This window comes from Manis pentadactyla, chromosome 14 (assembly GCF_030020395.1).
Source record: "Manis pentadactyla isolate mManPen7 chromosome 14, mManPen7.hap1, whole genome shotgun sequence".
In the NCBI taxonomy this organism is placed as follows: domain Eukaryota; kingdom Metazoa; phylum Chordata; class Mammalia; order Pholidota; family Manidae; genus Manis; species Manis pentadactyla.
In genome coordinates this window covers 57217195-57232805 of record NC_080032.1, presented here as the reverse complement: position 1 = coordinate 57232805, position 15611 = coordinate 57217195, and the positions used below count along the sequence as shown (strand labels likewise).

At 46.7% G+C, this 15611-nt stretch overlaps 1 long non-coding RNA gene across 1 annotated transcript; it reads left to right on the top strand.

The window, feature by feature from the left end:
* Positions 1-4294: 4294 nt before the first annotated feature.
* LOC118935840 (uncharacterized) lies at positions 4295-15228 on the top strand. Its single transcript, XR_005034019.2, has 4 exons — positions 4295-4538; positions 13228-13332; positions 14754-14946; positions 15054-15228. It is a non-coding gene; the product is annotated as an uncharacterized LOC118935840 (long non-coding RNA).
* Positions 15229-15611: the final 383 nt, after the last annotated feature.

The window sequence follows — 15611 nt, the reverse complement described above, 5'->3', positions numbered from 1 at the left end:
AGTATACATGCAGCCTGAGGGAGGGGAAGCCCAAGTGCAGATGTAATGACAAACGTGGGGGTCAGCGGATGAGCAACAGCAGGGGCCATCGTGAGGCAGCAGGCCCCAGGGCCGGGCTCCCACTCGGAGCACCACCTCTGCGATTTTCGTGTGCCCGACTGGCAGCCCTTACTTCCCTCCCGAGGATAAGAGGACTCGAGTGCCATCAAAGTGTTTTGAGATCCACAGACAAAACCTAACACATTATTATTATCAGTTGCAACGTGGCATCTCTAGTTTCTCTCAGAGCTCCTCAGGGTAGATGCCAGCCCCGCCTGGGGCACTCAGCCCACAGTCCCCTTCTCATTCCCACAGACACTTTCTGATGCCTCCATTCACTCCTTCTGGATGATCATGAAGATCAGGGAGACTCCTGTTTCTGCTGTCCCTCCTCCATGTCATCTTTATCAAGCCTTTGGAGACTTTCTTTTCTTCACAAATACTCAGAATCAGTCAGGATGCCTCCTCTCCCTCTGTACTTTCATCCCCCTACCTGCCACCCCCACCCCGCACCACCCCCTCTCCCAGGGCCACTGTCCACAGCGGGGACACTTGCCAGGCAGTCCCTCTCAGACATGCATATCCAGTGGAAACACACTCATTCTATGAGCTACCTTCCAATACGTGTGCTTAACTCTCATTTTTAGGTGCTTCGTGGCATGACTCAGTCTGGGCACCGTGACTTGCTTATTTTCTTATGATGGATATTTGCCTTCTGCCCCCCTTGCTATTGCAGAGTGGGTGACTTTTTTACAAGGTGGGTTGGATTTCAGTATGTTTATTTTCTAGAAAACCTGCTTCAACAGAGCAAGATGAGGAATCCAGTGTTGATAATGCTGTTTTGGTTTTCCCTTATGTAAATCCTGTCTTTGGGATCAGGGCCCAGTTTGCCCCAGGACTGGGCAAGCTCACACTTCAACCACCTTAGCATCCTTGCCCAGTGTCCCCTCCCCGGTTGTCAGCTGTGACTGTCCTGATTCTTGTGTAATGTGGTGACCAGGTCATTTCTTTCTGTTCTGTCTGAAACCCTGCCTTCTGTCTCTGATGGGCCAGGCTTGCCATGCTGGCTTGCGTGAGCCCCCCTCTGAACCTTGGCCCTCTGTACCCCAACCCAGCTCCCCATTTTCTCAGGAGCCTTTGGACAAATAGCTGGCTAGGCCTGAGTCACTCTGACCTCCCCTGCAGGCTGCTCTCGGTGACTCTCTGCTGCTGTGCGAGTTTGTGCTGTCTGGCCTGATCTCGGGCCCATTTACACGCCTTCATTGTCTTCTCTGAACCCTGATTCTGATGCAGTTCCCAGGAACCGTCTAGTCTGAACCACTCTGGGGCCTCACTGTGCTGCCTTTCTCTTACCCAGTCAGCTTTCTGCCCCATCTCTCCACCCCAGGTTGTGCGCCCTCCCCCACCCGCATGGCCTCTGGTCCTACAGCCTCTCCTCCTAGCCATCCCATCCTAGCTTGTCTCCTGCGGCCAGGCTTGTGTGATGCACAGTGAGGGAGAGGGTTGGCAATTATCTAATGAGTCCACACAATGCAGACAGCCAATTAAAATGCCCTTGACACACCGTTCACTTTATTTAAAGACCAGTGAAGTCCCCCCTTCACAAATCTGTCACACCAGCTAGATGACTGGGGTGACAATAATTGATGTTTATCTCACTAGCAAGTGAGAATTTCAGCAACCTCTCTGTCTGGCCACCATCTCCCAAAATAAAGTTTATTTGAATACCCCAGCAAACAAACACAGAACACACAAAAACTACTTTCTTAAAGTTGGTGTGCAACTGAAATCCATCCTCCATGCCAACATTGATGTGAAAAGTGTTGTTTGATGGTGATTTGAATCCCAGCATTTATTGTAGATGTATCCTTTATTTATTTATTTATTTAGAAAAATACAAAGAGCAATATGGACTGCAGCAGCTTTTGTAATTCCAAGACCTTGACATTGCTCGCGTTTGCCTTGTTATAGAAGTACAAACCAGAGGAATCCACTGGAGTAAAACAGGTAAATCAATGTTGGTAAGGTGCTTAAAGATAGAAATCACTTCCCTGATCTCAACACATTTATTTTCTATTTGAAAATGCCAGTCAGAGAATATTGAATATTCTACTTTAATAGTTTTAGAAGACATATATGATTGCCATTGTTTTTCTGAACTGACAACTAGATGTGTTATTTTATTTTGTTTTAGAAAATAAATCAATTAAACCAGGGACTTTTATCAAAAAAGATTTGGCCATTATTATTATTATTATTATTATTATTATTATTATTTTTGGTTCACTCTTTTTTTTTTTTAATTTTATTTTGGTATCATTAATCTACAGTTACATGAAGGACATTATGTTTACTAGGCTCCCCTTTCACCAAGTCCCCCCCACATACCCGTTCACAGTTACTGTCCATCAACGTAGTAAGATGCTGTAAAATCACTACTTGTCTTCTCTCTGTTGCACAGCCCTCCCCGTGCCCCACACACACTATACATGCTAATCGTAATGCCCCCTTTCTTTTTTTCCCCACCCTTATCCCTCCCTTCCCACCCGTCCTCCCCAGTCCCTTTCCCTTTGGTAACTGTTAGTCCATTCTTGGGTTCTGTGAGTCTGCTGCTGTTTTGTTCCTTCAGTTTTTCTTTGTTCTTATACTCCACGTATGAGTGAAATCATTTGGTACTTGTCTTTCTCCGCCTGGCTTATTTCACTGAGCATAATACCCTCTAGCTCCATCCATGTTGTTGCAAATGGTAGGATCTGTTTTTTTCTTATAGCTGAGTAATATTCCATTGTGTATATGTACCACATCTTCTTTATTCATTCATCTACTGATGGACATTGGCCATTATTATTGAACAAGATTTAAAATGTCTTTCGGGGAAATAATAATTTAAAACATGGATTATGCCATTTTTGAATAATTAAAACAAATACAAATATATTTGAGGTTTTTCTGAAGAGCATTCTCTAAAACAGCATCCTATTTCTTCCCATCTCTATCCCTGCTCTAGGTTATCAGCTCTGAAATGGGATATAGCAAGAACATCCCTGAAGCAAAGCAAATACTCTTCTTCCCTCCCCCGCCCCCACCCTCCTACCTACCTAGGTGCTTAGCACTTTAATTCCATAGATTTGGAGATCTCAGGCCTCGTCTTACTCCCGAGCTCAACCTGCTTTTTAGCTGTGTGTCTTTGGGCAACTGACTCCCTCTAGAAACCTTGGTTTTCTCACCTGTGGAATGGGGACCATAGTAACTACCCCCCAGAGTTGTGGTAAGAAATACCTGAGACACCACATTTGTAAAATGCTGTAAAAAGAAACACAGGAAGCCCCTGAAGGTTCTGGTGTGGATAAAATTACAAGTACACTCTTTGCTGAATGGTAGAGAAACACTTACAGATATGGGGTGGGACAGATTTAAGCCCACATGACTTAGGAAACCAATTAAGAAATACATGACAATTTGACCCAGGAACTCCACTCCTAGGAATTTACCCAAAGAAAATAAGATCCTAGATTCAAGAAGACATATGCACCCCTATGTTTATCCCAGCACTATTTACAATAGACAAGATATGAAACAACCTAAGTGTCCATCAGTAGATGAATGGATAAAGAAGATGTGGTACATATACACAATGAAATATTATTCAGCCATAAGAAGAAAACAAATCCTACCATTTGCAACAACATGGATGGAGCTAGAGGATATTATGCTCAGTGAAATAAGGCAGGTGGAGAAAGACAAGTACCAAATGATTTCCCTCATTTGTGGAGTATAACAACGAAGCAAAACTGAAGGAACAAAACAGCAGCAGATTCACAGACTCTAAGAAGGGACTAGTGGTTACCAAAGGGGAGGGGTGGGGGAGGGCGGGTGGGGAGGGAGCGAGAAGGTGATTGAGGCGTATTATGATTGGTACACATGGTGTGTGTGGGGGTAATGGGGAAGACAGTGTAGCATAGAGAAGACAGGTAGTGACTACGGGACCTCTGCCTCCATTTTGTGTCTTCCATCTTGAATAACTATGTCCCCTACATGACCCCTGCCTCCATTTTGTGTCTTCCATCTTGAATAACTATGTCCCCTACATGACCCCTGTCTCCATTTTGTTCTGTGTCCTCCATCTTGAGTAAGAAGTTTCCCTCTCAAGCCATGCCCATTTCCATGGAAACCATGCCCAGCAACCTGTGCAACAAGACCCTGACTCTCCTCAGCCAATCAGCTAGGGTCACAATAAACCACCCCCCTTGGAAAGCCCCTAACTGTTCCAAAAGTATAAAAGCAAAAAGGGAACTTTGTTCAGGGTCTCAGACCAAGTCCTGTGTTCTGACGGGCCACTGAGACCCTAGTTCGAACTAGCAATAAAGACCTGTTTTGCTCTTGCATCTCACGACTGAGCCTGGTGACTGCGGCTCCACACGGGGGACTCAAGGAAATGGGGAACAACATTTGGGGGCTTGTCCGGGATCCCCGTGAGGAGCAGCAACCCCAGCCACTGGGTAAGGTCTTTATTGAATCTGGAAGTGACTAGTCACGCCAGCCGCAGGCCGGCTGGAATAGAGGGGGCAGAAGTCCTAGCAGGATCTGCCTCCGTCTGGTATAAGGCAATGTAAGACCGGGGCCGGCGGATGCACCGGGAGGCTGTTGCAGGCTCAGGACTGTAGCAAACAGTTCATGGGTCTCTGGGGTCTGTCTTCTCTAGAGAGAAGACTAACTGAAAGATATTTCTGTCAGACTTCTGGGAGAATTTGTTTTTTGGTTGGTTTTGTTAGTCTTATTGTCCTGATTTGTGTTGTCATTATTTACTTTTGTTAGTCATATTGTCCTGTTTTGTGTTGTCATTGTTGTCTGGCCAGTTCTGACTTTTTCCCTCTATCACTCTTACTCTCACAGACATCATCCAACTATGGGGCAAGGGCAATCTTTGCCACTGACCCTCATGACTGATCATTTTTCTGATTTCAGAACCGAGGCTCGTAATCTTAGTTTGGAGTCTGGAAGAGCAAATTCATAACCTTTTGTTCTGCAGAATGGCCCACCTTTGGTGTGGGATGGCCCTGAGAGGGATCTTTCACCCTCTCTGTGATTCAGGCAGTTCGAGACAGAGTCATGGACCCAGGGTCCGGAGGCCACCCCGACCAGGTCCCCTACACATACTCACCTGGCAGTACCTTGTTAAGAACCCCCCTCGCTGGCTAAAACCTTTTCTCTTTCCACCTGCTCCCACGGCACCTACCCCCCCGGGGCCACCACCCCCAGCAGTCCAAGCCATGATAGCAACCACCTGGGATGACAAGAAGCCGGCAGGCTCCAAGGTCCTCTCAGAGTCGGTCCCCTATCCTAGTGATCTTGATTTGGAGGCCGAAGCAGTCCAACCCACTGCGCCAGCGTTACTGCCTCTCCCTCCCCCATATCCGCGGGCTGGCAGTCCACCTCCAGAGGACCCTGAGCCCAATCGGGCCCTCCCCACCCAGGGATGGCTACCAGGGGGGGCCGGCTTTCGACACCAGACTAGCAAATCCTCTGCCTCCACGGACACGATTTGGATGACTCCAATGTCCAAGCCCTTCCAGTCCGAGCAATCAGGCTCCAGAGGCCTGATGGGAGTCATAACTATCAATACTGGCCTTTCTCCTCTAGTGATCTCTATAATTGGAAAACACAAAATGCTCCTTTTTTTTTTCCGAGAAACCCCAAGGTCTTATTGACCTGGTAGAATCTATCCTCTTTACCCATAGTCCTACTTGGGAGGACTGCCAGCAGCTCCTCCAGGTATTTTTCACCACAGAGGAAAGGGAGAGGATCTTGACAGAGGCTCGCAAACTGGTGCCAGGCATCAATGGCCGACCCACCATACAGCCTCACCTCATCAATGAAGGATTCCCCTTAACGTGCCCCGACTGGGATTTCAAAATGGCAGAAGGTAGGGCACGTCTCTGAATCTACCGCCAGACTCTGATGGCCGGTCTCCAGGTGGCCGCCAGGAAGCCCACTAATTTGGCCAAGGTAAATTCCGTTAGACAGGAGCCCCACGAGAGCCCAGCCGCTTTCCACAAAAGGATAATGGAAGCATTTAGACAATACACTCCCCTAGACCCTTCAGCAGATGAGACAAGGGCCGCCTTAGTCTTAGCTTTTGTTAACCAGGCCGCCCCTGATATCAGGAGAAAACTACAGAAGATAGGTAGGCTCGGGGAGCAGACTATACAAGACCTACTCTGAATAGCAGAGTGGGTCTACAACAACTGAGAAACCCCTGAAGAAAGAGAGGACAGGATCCGGATGGAAGAGAGGAAAGTTAGGGCAGAAGAAAACCGAAAAAATCAAAAGGAACTAGATCTTCCACTTGGGGTCCCAGGACGGCTGTCCGCCCCGAGGCTCCTCGGGCCCCTTAAAGGGAGAGAGACTGGAGAAAGGAAGAGGGGTTTACTCCTGCACCTGCCCAGGAAATGGCAGCTTATTTTGAAATAGAGAAAAAGTGGGGCCTTTTCCCAGAAAACTAGGACCCACCCAGTGTGCCTACTGCAAAGAAATGGGGCACTGGAAGAATGAGTGCCCCCGCGAGAAGGGCAAAAACCCGATGAGGTCCCTAGACATCAGGTGATGTATGCAGGAGAAGACAGCGACTAAGGGGGTCAGGACTTGAGCCCCCTCCCTGAGTCTTGGGTAACTCTACAGATTGAGGGGAAACCGATGCATTTTATGGTGGATACCTGGGCTCAACACTCTGTCATAACTCGGAGTGTCGGACCCATTTCCTCCCAAAAGAGCTGGGTACAGTGGGCCACAGGCACTAAGTGCTATCCATGGACTACTCGCCGACAAGTTAAGTTGGGGTCCTGCTGGCTGCTTTACATGAACCCTGGGTGGTAGCGGTAGTCCACATCCCAGGACACCAAAAAGGAGACAGCCCAGAGGCCTTAGGCAACTGCAGGGCTGATGAGGCTGCCCTACAAGCCACGACATCTCAAGTCTTCAGTTGAGCTACAGTTGCATCAAATACCCCCGCCAGGTATGGGGACCCTTCCCCTCACCCCAGAGTACTCCTCCTCAGACACGCAGTGGGTCAAGAGACAGCCTGGGATAGAGAAAATGGACTCCGGATGGTACTGAGACCTAGACGGATGGCTAATATTACCTGAGACCTTGGGGAACCAGATACTAACTAATTTGCACTCCTCTACCCACCTGGGTGAGAAGAAGACTCGAGTGCTCTTAGAAAAAGCCAAGATCCGGATCCCAGGGGCCAAGGCCCACATACAGGCTCTCTTGAGATCATGTACTGCATGCCAGGTAATGCAACCAGACTGAGTTAAAGGGACACACCCAGGACTTCGCCTTTGGGGCCATGCACCAGGGCAACATTGGGAAGTGGACTTCACTGAGGCGAGACCTGGCCGATACGGGTACCAGTACCTGCTAGTGTTAGTAGATACCTTTTCCAGGTGGGTGGAGGCATTCCCCACCAATAGAGAAACAGCACTAGTAGTGGGTAAGAAATTACTAGAAGAGATCATGCCTAGGTATGGCCTGCCGTCAACTATAGGATCAGACAATGGACCAGCGTTCTCCACAGAGGCTATACAGAGGGTGGCTGCCCACATGGGGGTAGATTGGAAATTGCATTCTGAGTACAACCCCCAGAGTTCAGGACAGGTAGAGAGGATGAATCGGACCTTAAAGGAGACCCTCACTAAATTGGCACTAGAGACTGGCAGAGATTGGGTGACCCTCCTTCCCTTCACCCTGTTCCGGGCTCAGAACACGCCTTATCGGTTAGGATTGACCCCTTTTGAGATCATGTTCGGGGCCCGCCCTCCTATCTTACCCCACTCAGCCCCAACTCCTGAATCCCTGGGACCCTCGGCCCTTCAGGAGGACTTAAAGAGGCTGCAAGGAGTACACCAAGAGGTGTGGCCCCTCTTACGAGCTACTGGGGGAAGCCCCACCCACCAGGAAGCACAACATGACATTGAACCAGGGGAAGAAGTGTGGGTGAAATGTCACCATTCCAAAACTTTAGAACCTAGGTGGAAAGGGCCTTATGTTGTACTCCTTACTACCCCTACAGCCCTTAAGGTAGATGGCATTGGGCCATGGATCCATTACTCGCTCGTCCAGTGAGCCAACCCAGAGAAGACACCCGCACCTGCTGGGGAACAGTGGACAGTGAAAGCGCACCCACAGAACCCCTTAAGCTGAAGCTGCATCGCCACTAATGTCACCAACTGAATGCAGACCCATAGTGGGACAAGAATGCCCACTCAGGCACAAAAGAAAAGGGGAGAATGTGGGACCCCAGCCTCCTTTTTGTGTCTTCCATATTGAATAACTATGTCCCCTACATGACCCCTGCCTCCATTTTGTTCTGTGTCCTCCATCTTGAGTAAGAAGTTTCCCGCTCAAGCCACGCCCATTCCCGTGGAAACCATGCCCAGCAACCTGTGCAACAAGACCCTGACCCTCCTCAGTCAATCAGCTAGGGTCACAATAAACCACCCCCCTTGGAAAGCCCCTAACTGTTCCAAAAGTATAAAAGCAAAAAGGGAACTTTGTTTAGGGTCTCAGACCAAGTCCTGTGTTCTGACGGGCCACTGAGACTCTAGTTCGAACTAGCAATAAAGACCTGTTTTGCTCTTGCATCTCGCGACTGAGCCTGGTGACTGCGGCTCCACACGGGGGACTCAAGGAAACAGTGACTCTGGCATCTTACTACACTGATGGACAGTGACTGTGATGGGGTGTGGAGGGGACTTGATAATATGGGAGAATGTAGTAACCACAATGTTTTTCATGTGAAAGCTTTAAAAAAGTGTATATCAATGATACCTTAATAAAAAAAAAAGAAGAAAAAACATGACAAGAACACGGAATTTCCACGTTAAAAGAAGGTTCCAGTGAACTTTCAAAGTCCACTCTGCAGTCCCACCAACAGTGTAGGAGGGGTCCTATTTCTCCGCATCCTTGCCAGCATTTGTTGTTTCTTGTGTTTTGGATGTTAGCTATCCTAACTGGTGTGAGTTGGTATGACTGTGTTTTTAATTTACATTTCCCTGATGATTAGCGATGTGGATCATCTTTTCATGTGCCTGTTGGCCATCTGTATTTCTTCTCTGGAGAGGTGTGTGTTCAGGTCTTCTGCCCATTTTTTGATTGGGTTATTTGTTTTTGGGGTGTTGAGGCTTGTAATTTCTTTATATATTTTGGATGTTAACCCCTTCTCAGATGAGTTGTTTATGAATATATTCTCCCACAGTGATCAGCCTTTTCAGGCTGGACATTAGGATAAACTTTTAGGTTTCAGGATTAAACTGCCCTCTCAGAGGCCACGGGAAACTCTGCCAGGTACTGTGGGCTTCCCCGGGTTTACTCATCGTCTCTTTAGCAAGGCTCCCTTACTCTTCTCATTGGTCCTGAAGAAATGTTCTGGAATTAATCTCTGGCATTTTCCCTAGTTGACCCTTTTAGGGCTTCCTGAATTAAATCATTACTCCTTTGGAAATCAGTTTCTCTTGACAGCTTCTTTTTCCCTTAGTGGTTTTGTTGGAGAACGCCCCTTTTGCCTCCTCTCCTGTACCTCTCCCTCTGCTTCTCCTTCCCCCTGTGATGGCCAGCCCCTGTCCTCTCCACCTTCCCCGCCGCCCTCCCCACCCTCCCTTTGATCATGGGCTCCAGGGAAAACAGCACCTCAACAAGCATGGCATTACTATTTCTAACCCCCACTTGACATTTCATCACATTTTGTCTTCTGAGCACAGAGGTTACAACCCAATGCTGAGTCTAGTTCTAGGGGGATGGTGGGAGGGGAGCCAGCCCTCCAGCCATCTGTCCTCACAGTCCCAGAGCACTCAGCACTGTCTGGGAAATGGCCCGTGGTCAGCTTCTCCCCACCCTGGGAGCAGCAGGGGAGTAGCACTTCTGGAGGGACTACACACTCACCGGTGTTTATAAATATGTGAGCACACACACATGAATGTGATAGATATATCCAAATCTGTTAGCCAAAGAAGCCATTATCTTGCAGTTGGGCAGGAGATGGAGAAGAAAGTGGAAAAGTGTTTGCATGATGACAGGGCAAACGGAGAGAGGGAATATTAAAATAAGGCAAAGGAGAACACAGGAGGTGGAAGAAGGAAAAAACAAACTTTCTTCGAAGGGAGCTTTTTTTGGTTTTGTTTTTTAAACAAAAATTCGGTCCCGTTTCTCTGAGTACAGAATTCTAGGTCAGCAGCTTTTTCCCTCAACATTTAAATATTTCACTCCTCTCTTGCCTATGTGGCTTCTAAGAAGTCAGAATTCTTATCTTCGTTCCTCCGTAAGATATTTTTTTCCTCTGGCCTCGTTCAGGATTTTTTTGTTATCTTTGATTTTCTGTGACTTGAAAATCATATGCCTGAGTCTAGTATTTTTGGCATTCATCGTGCTTGGTGTTCCCTGGGCTTCCTGCATCTGTGATTTGGTGTCGGACAGTAACTTGGGGGAGCTTTCAGCCACTACTGTTTCAGGTATTTGTCCCCATTCCTTTCTCTCCTGCTTCCCCTCTGGTGTTCCCATTATGGGTCTATTACATTTCTTGTTGTCCCACAGTCCCTGGAAATCTGCCATCATTTTCAGCCTCTGTTTTCTTTTTGGTTTTCAGGGATTCTGCCAAGACATTCTCCGGCTCAGAGGGTCTCTCAGCTGTGACTAGTCTATGAACAAGCCCCTCGAAGGCTCTCCGGTCCCACTGCCCTGTTTCCTCTCCAGCATGTCCTCCTGGCTCTTTTGCGGGTCTCCATCTCTGCTTACATTACCTGACCTTATGCGCCGTCTGCTTGCCGCATTAGAGTCTTAGCATATTAGCCACAGTTGTTTTAATTTCCTGGTCTGGTCATGCCAACGTCCCTGCCATGTCTGCTTCTGATGCTTGCTTCATCTCTCCGGACTGTGTTTTTGCCTTTTGGTGAGTCTTGTCCTGTTTTTCTTGATACCTGGACATGATGTACTTACTGGGCAGAAGGCACTGCTGTGCGTAGGCTGTCAGGGATGTGGGTGAGGTGTGGCTGTGCGGGGGCGGGGGAAGCGTTCCTAGTCCTGTGACCCGGTCAGGTCAGCCTTTACTGAGCCTGCGCCTTTGCACTGTGAGCGTTGCCAGAGCTTCTCAGTGTTCTCCTCCCCCAGGAGGGACAGGGTGGCTAGAGAGCTGGGGTGGAGGAATTCCCTACCCCGAGGTCGGCTTGGCTCTGGTTAACGAGCTTCCCCGGGGGGCAGGCCTTAAGAACAGAGTGCTCTAGCCATTTCAGAAGGGTCCCTTTTCCCTCCCCGTGCCAGCAGCACAAGGGGACTTTTCTCTGGTATTTATTGTGAGCAGCTGATTGAACTCCTGCAGGTAAACTCATCCTATTGTTGGGGATCCCCTATGACTGGGCCTCAGCCTGGTCCACACAGCACCTCCAGCAATTGATCAGTTACAGTTGAGGTTTTCCCACCCAGGAGCTGGTCCCCATGGTGGTTTCTGCTCTGAGTCTCTCCTCTGGGAAGCTGTGACTCCCATGTTCTCCCATCTGGCTCTCAAATCTTGGGGTCAGAGGTTTGCCCTGTGTTCCTCCCCTTTGTTACGGATGCAAGAAGAATTGTTGATTTTTCAGTCTGTTCAGCTCTTTACTTGTTAAGACAAGTGCCAATTCCCAGGCTCCTTTCACGTGGAACTGGAAACTAAAGTCTGGCTCTATTTTCCACTAAGGTAAAATAAACTCAGTTCTTAGCCTGTAAGATCTTGCTTTTCTCTCTGCTGTTTCTGCTGTTGTCTTGGGGTATTTTAGACAGCTCAGTTTGAGTGCAAGGTGTAATTAGACATGTGTTAGATTGCTTCTTTTTTTTATCAGCTTTTAAAAAATGTATTTATCAGCTCTACATTGACTTTATTTTCCAATATAAATTATCTTCATATTGCTAAATAAATTTCACTTGTCCTTTGTAGCTTATTTAATGAATTATTGAATCTTATTTTCTAGATTTATGCTTTTGTCTATGAATGAAATTTGTAAGAATGAATTTCAAAATGTGTACCTTCTCTAATGCACCTCAAGAGCATAATCCCATTAGTCAATAGCTCATTATGGCCATGGTTCTAAGGAATCCTAATCTGATTTTTGACCATATCCCTGAATGAGCTAGGAGAACAAGATGGGCACCTTAGTCAAATCAACTAGTTTATTAGTTTTTTATGTTCTGGAATACACACTGGTGTATGTCAACCAAATTCATTTGTGTTTAGCATTTCCTGCAAGATGCATTCTGATTTTTTGTGTGGTGTCTATAATTCTGTTACATTGGTCAGAATTTGGCACATGGTGGCACCTAATCTCAAAGAAGACTGGGAATTGTAGTCAACCAGAGGCACTGGCTGAGCCTAAACTAAGAGTTCTCTTAATTTGAGAGAGAAGAGAATGGTTACTTTGTAAATAGGTAACATTTACTGATATGCTTATTTAAGGGTATATTTGAGATTATGTCCTTTTTAAATAGGTGATGAAAATAAGTCCCAGCATCACTCATGCTCTTTTTACTTCAGTTTCTTCCTAAAATATAAGGCCAGTGGTTATCCCCACCTGGAATTTGAGCATCTTTAGAAATTAATCTAATACAATGCTATCTGCCTAACCTCTCCTCTCCTTCACTCTTTCTTTGGCATTCCAGGTAAAACTTGAGTCTTTGGAAATTCCTTGCATGCAGTGGAACCCAGCTTAGCACTAAAGTCCTCCCAAGTGAAATTCCTTCTCTCACATCCTACATACCTCATATCTAGGATGTAAGTAGGTGGCCTATTTGTATTCGACTGCGATTTCTAGACTTCTACCATTTACTCTGATCTTTCAGAAAACTTAATTATTGTTATGTCCCTCTTCTGGCTAAGATGGACTACTATTACTGGGCCATGACCCAGTTCCAAACCCAAGTTCGGCTGCTTGCTGCTTGCAAGGCCAAAACCTGAGAGACAAGTGTTGGTGAAAAGGAAAGGCTGCTTGACTCAGGAAGCTGGCAGCCCAGGAAGGTGGTGGGCCAGCGTCCGGAGACCATTTCCTTAGACTGCTCCTTCTGATGTTTATCATGTCCTTATCATGTTTATTGTCTTTATCTTTAAAGATGCTTATCATCTTTCCTTATCATGTCTTAAAGTTTGCTTCTTCCCTGCTCTTATTTTTACAGGATTTATTCTGGCACCTATCAGTACAAAACTGAAGTCAGAAAACATCTAGGAGGTGCTTAGGATGGAAGGAAAAAGAACATGGGGCCTGAATCACAGTACAAAAGGTGGGTTCCTATTTGGGTTTGCTTCCCCTCTCAGTCCATCAGAGCTGTGAGCTAAAAACAGTAGAACTAGCTACAGATAACGCAAGCACAGAGAGAAGTGGCCAGAAGGTGACCTCCAAGAAAACTGGAGAGCCAAGCTTGGGAAACAGGCAGAACCCAAGTCTGTCTGTGGACCAGCCGTGGACCTGAGGACACAGAGCAGGACCCACCTCAGGACCAGTCTGGCCGATAAATGTAGGCACTGCCTCTGGAGTACACTTGCCTCCATTTCTGTGAACCAGCTCTGCGTCCCTGTGCCCCCGACCCCATTCAAAGATCTAAGCTAAACCAGATTATGTTCCCTGTGGGAAGAGGGAGCACTGGTGCGGCCTTCCATAGTGGGAGACAGGATCCTCCCTCCCTCCAGGACTCCCTCACTGGGAAGCACTCGTCAGCAGGGCAGAGGCTTGGGAGTGGGCAAGAAAAGCAGTGACCCAAACCCTCTGTAACTTAGTCTTCTTATAGCCCAAGTCCACATGCAGTCCTTTTCCCATACTCAACACTTACAGGAGGGAAGCTGGGTTCCTCTTCCTGCAAGGAATTTCCAGAGATTCAAGTGCTTACACTCCTCCGTATCTACATTGCTTCCCATGAAGGAAGAAAGGGTCAGTCACCCAGCCAACATGCCAGCTGCCCCTTCTTCCCATTTGTCTGATGACACGAGGAGGCAAAATACCAGGCGGCTGTATCAGCTTCCGTTTCACTGTTATCTCCTAGAGGAAGTTCTCCTCCTGTGGGCACTAAACCTCTAAACCAGCAAAGAACAGGTTCATGGGAATAGGAAGCAAAGAAAAAATTGTGAATGGGTCACAGGCTATAATTTTGCCCACTTCCATCTCCTGGTTCTGAGCTCTACATACTTTGGCAGCGAGAGGGACCAAACCGTGTGTTGGCCACAGGTTCAGAGCACCTCCTGCAGTGTCTCACACCAGTCACTCAAAGTGCTCTGTCTTGGGTAGTCTGCGTCACACCATGTTCTGAGACTTCCAGGTGACACGGTACATAACACTCTTGAAACTTAATGTTGACAGCAGTGTGCTGCTGTTTCTTTCACTGTAAAGCAATGTTTGTGGACAACTTGGGGATGTTTAAGGCACTCGTTAACTACACAGTTTTCATGTTAGCAGAATCAAGGAAAGCAAATACAAATCCCAGGGTAGGCATCTATCCCAACAAGGAAAACAGAGGCACCCTTTTGATGATGGAAGGGGTCCAAATAATAACGCTGTCACCAGGGAGCTGGCTGGTCTCCCAGTGAAGAGAACCATATCAGGGAGTCAGTGTCCTGTGAACTAGACTCACAGTGGTGCTGGGGGCAGGTCATCCTTGGTCAGAGGAGGTTCATGTTCTTGAGTCTGACTTGATCGCCATTCTGCCCTCAGGATCATTTGCTCCTGAGCCCAATGAACATGCCCTTGGGTGATGGAGAAAGAAGCTCCCTCCTATCTACAGAGCTGCTCATCTCTCCCACCTGTTGAAAGGCCTTTGTGGAGTAGAGGCCTTTGATAAGAATTCATATGGGATCCAAACATACCACCCTATCTCCCGGGATTATTGAGAGGAATCAATGAGCCAGTAAGTGTGAAATGCACAGCACACGGTTTGTGTTCAATAAGTAGCAGTTATTATTACTAAAGAACAAAATATGTAATAAATATTTCCTGAAACCGTGTGTTTTCTAGGAAAACTTCTGCTGACTTTGATCCAATCCAATACTAGTTACTTTAATAAAAAAAAAAAAGGTATGCTTGTTTTGAAAACAAAATCACAACATCAGGTTGAAGAGCTGTGGTTGCCCTGAACTTCCTGATTGATTCTATTCATGGGTATATGTAAATTACAGCAAAGTTTATTCACATGATACAGAAAGCCAGGAAAGGGAAAGTATTTACAGATTTTTTCAGGGGAATTGTTTTTTTTTTTTTTTTTTATTAATTATTTTTTATTGAAGGGTAGTTGACACACAGTATTACATTACATGAGTTTCAAGTGTACAACACAGTGGTAGAACATTTATATACATAATTCTAGGTTCAAGCTATCACCCTACAAGGCTGTTACAATATCTTGACTATATTCCTTATGCTATACATTACATCCCGGTTACTTATTTATTTTACCATTGGAAGTCTGTCCTTCTTTTTTTTTTTTTTTTTTTTTTTTTGTGAGGGCATCTCTCATATTTATTGATCAAATGGTTGTTAACAACAATAAAATTCTGTATAGGGGAGTCAATGTTC